This window comes from Bos indicus x Bos taurus, chromosome 1, assembly GCF_003369695.1.
Source record: "Bos indicus x Bos taurus breed Angus x Brahman F1 hybrid chromosome 1, Bos_hybrid_MaternalHap_v2.0, whole genome shotgun sequence".
Lineage (NCBI taxonomy): Eukaryota > Metazoa > Chordata > Mammalia > Artiodactyla > Bovidae > Bos > Bos indicus x Bos taurus.
In genome coordinates, this window is record NC_040076.1 from 105,494,945 (window position 1) to 105,503,893 (window position 8,949).

General features: G+C 40.3%; 1 pseudogene; it reads left to right on the plus strand.

Moving 5' to 3' along the window:
* Positions 1-2,048: 2,048 nt before the first annotated feature.
* LOC113898004 lies at positions 2,049-4,126 on the plus strand (annotated as a pseudogene).
* Positions 4,127-8,949: the final 4,823 nt, after the last annotated feature.

The window sequence follows — 8,949 nt, forward strand, 5'->3', positions numbered from 1 at the left end:
TTAGTTTATTTCTTGCACCTTATACAAAGGCAGTACCATCCTCCCCGCCCAAGTTACATTTTCATGAACCATAGAAAGTACCTGGCTCCAAAGAAGGAGAGGGAAGAAGAAAAGTCCATTGCCGAAATATGCATATTTTGTCCCTCTCCTATAATATTTTCCACAAAATTATCCAGCTGTCATTTCTGGAGAGCAGAGACTATGCTTTTTTGTCCCATGTATTCTTGCAAAAGTTCATTAAGTGAATTTAATTGGTGAATAAGTCATTTTTTGAATCCATGTTAGGAAGCATAGTCATATTCCAGACATGATTTGTCATTATAAATTGTATTGAATGATTCATCTATAAGGAGAGCTTCCAAACTCTGAACAAGTAGGTGATGGTTTTGAGAAATTGTTCCCCATCCTTTGTATTTTCCTACTTGTTGCTCCTTCTCTCCGCTCCTACATTTATTCTCACAGCAATCCCTACAGGAGAGTTGTTAAAAAAAGAGGATCAAAAAAAAAAAAAGGCTAATTGATACATTTGCTCCCCAAGGACCACATCATTGGTTCATGTTTTAGGATAAACATTGGAATCATCTGGGAGCTTTGAAAACCACCACTGCCTGGCCCCACCCAAAAAACTAGTCCACAATCCCTAGAACAGACCCCCAGCATGGGAGGGTTAAAAGTCCGCAGGTGAATCTAATATTCAGCAAAGATTGAGAACCACTTTACCAGGGTTTCAGTAATGCTAAGTAAGTCACTCACATTCAGCTTAGAGCCAGACACTCCACTTACTTTCTCCCATTTGCCAGGTTCCCTGAACATGTGCATGATATGGTCAAGTCTCTACTGTTGGTCTAGATTCACTCTTAACTGTAACAAACACCACTTCCCTACAGTTCTTTAGTAAAAGTACTTAACACTCCCATAAGGGCTTCAAGTGCTAAATCATTAAGAATATCACACTCTCTGCTGGATATTGTTCCACGTAATGATGTCTTCAATCATTTCATCGTGCATCATTTTAAAGCTGTAAAATATCACAATTTATGCTTACAGACATGAAGCTCTAAGTATCCTCAGTCTGCTGTTGAGCTTGGTGGAGCTTTTCAATTTGCAACCTGAGTACAAGATCATGTCACAATAATTTGGTTAAGCCTGATAGATAGTGCCATCAGGACTGCTGCAGAGCAAGCAAGGCTTATGAATTTCACTACAATGGTGTAGGGCATCTCCTGGATGAATGAGTGTATCATGTTTCCTATTGTTTTTAATTATTTGCATATACATGTCTTTAATAAATCTGTGATATTGTTAAAATCAGAAACAAACAGAGACCAGCCTGGGAAATTCCCTGAGCAGAAAAAATCAGTTCAATCATTCAAGCAAAGCTTAGTTTATTTTATAAGACCGACTTGACCTGGGTCATTTCTTGCTTATGCCTCTGAAAATCAAAAGCAAAACTTACAACTCTTTCCCCAAACAGATTATGTGGCAACCACTAACCCAGTTCCCTATCATTTAACAAAATTCTAATATTATAACCAATCATGGTGAAGAATAAAAAGGCACTGTCTTTCCAATGAATAATTTGTTTTTTAGCAATACACTTTGAGCCTCATTCCATGTTTTGGTTTGAGGGCTCCTGGTATGTGAACTGTCTTTGTGATGCATGCACAATAAACTTTTACTGATTACCAGTTCAATGATTCATTGGTTTTACTTCTGTTACTGATGAGCTTTTGACAACCCATCTACACACATGCATATACACATACATACACATGTATTTTATATATATGTATATTTAACCATTTATTAATAAAATTACATCAATGTACTTGGTGTCAGAAGCCATTCTAATTAGGAACTAAGCTAACCAACTGATATGTTAGGAAAATAAATACCGTTATATATGATGGAATGACAAATACCAGCCAAAGAGTAGAAAAGTCCAAGTTCAAGTTCTCACTCTGGCTGGCTGTGTAACATTTGGGCAAGTCACTTAACTTCTTTAGACTTTAAGTCTCTCTGTGGTGCCACAAGGGACTCACCGGGGAATGCCGTATGTGGTTTTATCTTTTTGGTTCCTCCAATCATTGGCAGGGCCTCCCAGGAGGCCCATGTTGAGACGCATTCTAAGGTTGCATCTTCTCACTGGAAAGAATACCATTATCAATATATCAGAATCTGTCATGAGCTCAGGAGTAGGGAAGTGGAGTGTAAGTTCCACTGGGCCAAATATGGAAGGATTACTTTCCCAGACCATTGCTGTGAATAGAGACTAGTAGAAATAAAATGAAAACAACTATTTACATCACCTTCACCACTAGTTTTTATAGCCTTATAAAAGTGTGTTCCTGAATCCTGGTAAAAAGTTGTCTTTATCCAACTACCTTGAGCTTCATCTCAAATTCTACCTCTTTTACTAGACCCACCACATGCCAGAATATTAATCGGTAATACTTCAGTAGCATTTACAATGTGTCAAGCAGTGTTGTAAGCATTTTGTACATATAATTCATTAAATTCTCACACCAACCCTCTTGGGTAGATACTATTTATTCCTATTCTACAGGTGGAAAAAGTTGAGGCACAGGTTAAGTGACTTGCTCAAGATTACAGTCAGTGAGAGAGCTGAAGTGTGAACCAAGGCAGTCTGCTCTAAAGAAATGTGTTTAACCATTGGATGAAATGGTACCTTCTGAATATCCAGGTCAACCACCCCCTATACCATAGTTGTTTTTGGGTTTTTTTTGTTTTTTTTTTTTTTGCATTCTATCATTTTCTGATTGTGTGAGTACAGAAGATCTATTAGTATGGAAAGCACTCTGAGATTGAGACATAATTTTATAGAGGGTGACCATATATTCTCGTTTTCTGACTGTGTCTTTGGAAGGAGGTGGGGAAATTCAGAGAAGCATTCCTTCATGAAGTGATGCCTGAGTCACTGAGTTATTTAGGGATAAAAACCAATTAGTCACATTAAAATTGGGAGTTAGGATCAGTTTGTTCTCTAATACAAAGATTCTTCCTTGCCAATTTATCATATTGTTTGGACTCCAGAATACATCCTTTTGTAAATGAAGTTGACTATCCCTTCCCCAAATTCAAAGAAAACACTAAATTACCTGTAAGAATAAAGTTCAGTCCTAGGGTAATAACGGTACCCCCAGAACTGGAAGTGCAGACCCGGGAGAGGACGTGGTGAAGAAGAAATCTCCAGCCACTGCTGAGGAGAGCAGCAGGAAATGCCAACATGTCCTGGCAGAACTGGAGAGTGTCCTTGGACACCTAGAGGGTCTTTTTGCCTGAACGTTAGCACAAGTGCTGATGCTCCTTGGGGGCAATGCCTGAAGTTCCAAGGAGTTCTATTTTAATCAATAGAAACTGATAAAAGGCCAGATGAAGAACTCAGGCAATGCTTTATTGGGACTCACGCTGCTGCAAAGGGAGAGAAAATGAAGAACAGGTGCCCTTCCTCACACTCTCCAAGGAAGGCATGCTGGGGGGAGGGGAGGGCAGATAGGCCAGTCAGGCTAGAAGGGTGGCTTACGTGGTCTGCTCACCCTCTTGGTAGTGCTGTGTGCAGGTATCATGGGTAGGACCTTGCTTTTGCTCTCAGCACATCAGAAAGCTTAGTTGGTTTGTGGCATTTTGTATTTGATTGTTCATAATTTGCCCCACCTGCCCATGAGCGTAGTTATTTTCAGTCCCTAATTGTTTCTTTATGTTCTCTTGCTTGAGGAGATATTTGTCCAAGTACAAGTGCAAGCCCTCCATAAAGAGTCCCAGGTCCCAGCCGGTCTCATTCCTACCACCTTGACTTGTCCTGCTTGACCATCAATAGCATGGACCCGAGCTTAAGCACAGCAGCTTGTTTGCGCCGTCTCTTGCGAGCCATTTTCCTTGTGGATGCCTTCGGTGAGCTGCAGCAACTCTGCTCATGGGCACCATGGGCACAGCACAGGGCAACTGTGACTGTGAAGACTGGTCTGGACCCAAGCTCAGCTATAGAGTGCCCAGCCAGGGTCACAAATTGACCTTGTTCTGCAGATGACTCTCCATCCCAACCACAGCTTGGAAAGATTACATTTGGCTCCTGGCACTAGTGACACTAAAAGTCTTCCGTGAGTGAACTGGATGCTTCTCAATCACGAACACAATGGCTAAATTATCTTTCCTCTGGTGGCACCAAGTGACTCATCTTTTGTTTGGAGCTGGTTACTTCCTGGTGAGAGGAAGTTTCTGTCCTTCTGGTTGCCTTCCTGTCTCTCTTCCTGGTGGGCTGATGGTATGGTTAGGGCTGTAATACTGTCATAGAACATCTTTTTGAATCAAAGACTAATTTTCCCAGAGATTGTGGAGTCGAGTATTTCTATTTGAGGTAGGAAAGCAAACACGGACCCATAAATAGACACTCATATGGTCCTTTTCTCCTATTTCTGTGGCTTTTCATAATTTTTACCAGGGACATAATGTGGGTATGACTCATGAACCTAAATATAATGCGAATGGATTCATAGTAACTTTTCCTGAAACTAAAAAAAAATCAGTCCCATCATAATCATGGTAGCTTACTTCACATGTGGAAAGCTTTAAAAGGTCACTTCCAGATGATGTCCTTGGGTTGTTAGAAAGGGAGGGAAAGATTTAATGAAACTCTTGATTCCAAAAAGTTAGGAATGTTTTGGGCTCCAAAAAATATTTAGAGCCAAATATTTCAGGACACAATAGAATGAGGGAAACAGTTTCTTCTTACAGTCAAGACTTCAAACTCTCCAATAAATCAAAGGTAATGAGCTGGTAACTCCATGAGGATGGGAGGGAAAAGATGCTACATTTTGGTGAGTTTCAGACAAATAAAAATTGATTCTACTTATACTCTGAGACCTAGTTTAGGGAGGATTGAGCTAATAGGAAAGCACGCTAATCAGAGAAAGAATAAGAGGGAACCACATTGGACTTCATCTTTATTTGTTTCTGGTTTGGTGATCATGACTTTAACAGTCATATATTTTAAAATTTATTATAATAATGAATAATTTTTAACCTGACCACAATGGTGCCTTATTCTACAGCCAAGCAGAGATACAAGCCTTGTAAGACACATTTACCTGAATGCATTGAGAAGCTCAGAGAAGAAAGGCAGGAAGGACACTTTTCACTTCTCCAAAGCCATACCAGGATGGCTCTGAGTTAATTACCATAAGAGGACACTCAAACCCAGTTCAAAAGTCTATCTGCTTTAAAGATGATCATATATCCAGGAAACTTGAAGATGCCTGCCTGCCAGATGATGGGCAAGGGGAAAAATTGATAAAACTTATCAGGAGGGTGGAAGCCTGACTCTTCCACAGACAAAAATTGACTTATAAACAACAAGAAACCAGTCAGAGGTGATTTCAGTTTACCATCAGGATCTGGGCAAACAGGAAAATAATCAGGGGCTAGGAGAACAGAAAGAGGGAGTCCAGACCGAAGTGAGAAAATTCAGCACCTGGAGTGGGAATACTGCCCAAACCTCCCCATTTCCCAGCCCTGGTAAGGGGTTTCTGAAGGTTCTAAATTCCAGAGAGATAGAGGACTAGGGGATTTTTGGTCAAACTATCCAGTGTCCAGTGCCAAACACCAGCTCCACCACTTTTGGAGTGCATTTTTGGAACAATTTCTGACTTTGAAAAGATACCTCTCATGAGTCAAAACATTTAGGAGGGCAGCAGAACAAGTCTCCACCTGAAGTCATCTAACATCAGTGTCCACAATCAAAGTGGCCCTAAAAGTAACAGCAAACCCAGTGTGCCCATTTGCATCAGTTCAGTTCAGTTCATTTCAGTCGCTCAGTCGTGTCCAACTCTTTGTGACCCCATGGACTGCAGCACACCAGGCCTCGCTGTCTATCACCAACTCCCAGAGTTTACTCAAACTCATGTCTATTGAGTCGGTTATGCTATCCAACCACCTCACCCTCTGTCGTCCCCTTTCCTCCCACCTTCAATCTTTCCCAGCATCAGGGTATTTTCCAATGAGTCAGTTCTTCATATCAGGTGGCCAAAAGATTGGAGTTTCAGCTTCAATATTCAGGACTGATTTCCTTTAGGACGTACTGGTTGGATCTCCTTGCAGTCCAAGGGACTCTCAAGAGTCTTCTCCAACACCACAGTTCAAAAGCATCAATTCTTCGATGCTCAGCTTTCTTTATAGTCCAACTCTCACATCTATGCATGACTACTGGAAAAACCATAGCCTTGATTAGACGGACCTTTGTTGGCAAAGTAATGTCTCTGCTTTTTAATATGCTGTCTAGGTTAGTCATAACTTTTCTTACAAGGAGTAAGCGTCTTTTAATTTCATGGCTGCAGTCACCATCTGCAGTGATTTTGGAGCCAAAAAAAAAAAAAAAGTCTGCTACTGTTTCCAGTGTTTCCCCATCTTTTTGCCATGAAGTGATGGGACCAGATGCCATGATCTTAGATTTCTGAATGTTGAGCTTAAGCAAACTTTTTCACTCTCTTCTTTCACTTTCATCAAGAGGCTCTTTAGTTCTTCTTCACTTTCTGCCATAAGGGTGGTGTCATCTGCATATCTGAGGTTATTGATATTTCTCCTGGCAATCTTGATTCCAGCTTGTGCTTCCAGCTCAGTGTTTCTCATGATGTACTCTGCATATCAGCTAAATAAGCATAATGACAATATACAGCCTTGCTATTTGGAACCAGTCTGTTGCTTGATGTCCAGTTCTAACTGTTGCTTCCTGACCCACATACAGATTTCTCAAGAGGCAGGTCAGGTGGTCTGGTATTCCCATCTCTGTCAGAAGTTTCCACAGTTCACTGTGATCCACACAAAGGCTTTGGCATAGTCAATAAGCAGAAATAGATGCTTTTCTGGAATGCTCCTGATTTTTCAATGATCCAACGGATGTTGGATATTTGATATCTGGTTCCTCTGCCTTTTCTAAAACCAGCTTGAACATCTGGAAGTTCATGGTTCATGTATTGTTGAAGCCTGGCTTGGAGAATTTTGAGCATTACTTTACTACCGTGTGAGATGTGTGCAATTGTGCAGTAGTTTGAGCATTCTTTGGCATTGCTTTTCTTTGGGATTGGAATGAAAACTGACCTTTTCCAGTCCTTCAGCCACTGCTGAGTTTTTCAAATTTGCTGGCATATTGAGTGCAGCACTTTCATAGCATCATCTTTCAGGATTTGAAATAGCTCAGCTGGAATTCCATCACCTCCACTAGCTTTGTTCGTAGTGATGCTTCCTAAGGCCCACTTAACTTCACATTCCAGGATGTCTGGCTCTAGGTGAGTGATCACACCATCGTGATTATCTGGGTCATTGTTTGTACGGTTCCTCTGTGTATTCTTGCCACCTCTTCTTAATATCTTCTGCTTCTCTTAGGTCCATACCATTTCTGTCTTTTATTGAGCCCATCTTTGCATGAAATATTTCCTTGGTATCTCTAATTTTCTTGAAGAGATCTCTAGTCTTTCCCATTCTATTGTTTTCCTCTATTTCTTTGCAATGATCACTGAGGAAGGCTTTCTTATCTCTCCTTGCTATTCTTTGGAACTCTGCATTCAAATGGGTATATCTTTCCTTTTCTCCTTTGCTTTTCACTTCTCTTCTTTTCACACCTATTTGTAAGGCCTCCTCAGACAGCCATTTTGCTTTTTTGCATTTCTCTTTCTTGGGGATACCCTTGCTCCCTGTCTCCTATACAATGTCATGAACCTCCATTCATAGTTCATCAGGCACTCTCTCTATCAGATCTAGTCCCTTAAATCTATTTCTCACTTCCACTGTATAATCGTAAAGGATTTGCATATTTCTCTGCAAATTGGAACATTTTTCATGAAGATGTCATGGCCTTTCCTCTGCTAATTTGTTTAGCAAAGCTTTTGCTCACAGAACAAAGTTGAACCAGAGCACCACCCTATGTGAATGATCACTATTTCCCATACTACTATGCTTTCTTTCCCGTAGCAATTTTTTATAATGTGTGACATGATTTATTTAATGTGAATTCTCCCTTCAGACAATAGTGCCAAGAGGGCAGGAACTGTGACTACTTTTGTCCACTATTGTATCATCATCACCTGAAATGCTATCTGCCACCAAGGAGCCCTCAGTAAATGTTTGCTGAAGAGTTAATACCCACTCAAAAAGTCATGAGGACTATAAGAGAAATATATATATGAAGTACCCATTCCGGTGCCTAGCAAATGAATCAATATTTTTTGAGTAGAGTGAACAAGTGGAGATTTTACTGCACTAGTTCTTGGTGCCCACTCTGGTTACCTTCCTATTGTACAGCTTTCTTTCATTACACACTTTTCAAATGAGCGCTCAATGCTCATTTCCAGTTACTGTCCAGCTTCTGCCCTTTCCACTTCACTGAAATAATCCCCTCAAATCTGTTTCAAATCCAAGCAATTGGCAAACTCTCTCCTCCCTGAAACTCTTCTCTTGGTGTCTGTGACACCACTACAGACTCTCCAACTTTTCCAGTGCTTTCTCTGTTTCTGTCACTGACTCTCAACTTTCTCCTGTTCTCTCAGTGAGAGTATCAATAGGACTCACACCTTGATCACCTGCCTTTTTTTTTTTTTTTCATTAAAATTGGACTCAGTCAATCTTAGATATCACTTACTACTTCTTGCTAATGACAAAAAATTTCTCATCTTTCCTTTTTTGCCTGAGCTACTAATGTAATCCTATACTCCCCAAACCTTGGGGGAATTGTACCTCCTTTGTGCTCCTAGAATCTTTTCATTCTCCCTACAAACATAACATGTATGTCTGTCTCTACCAGATTTCCTAAGGATAAGCCCCATATCACAGGTTTGTTTTAATCCTCAACACCTCACATTAAATCCTAGCACAAAGCAAGTAATGATTTGTTGAATGAATGAATGTTGATAAAACTATAATTAAAACATTTCCATCTGAATT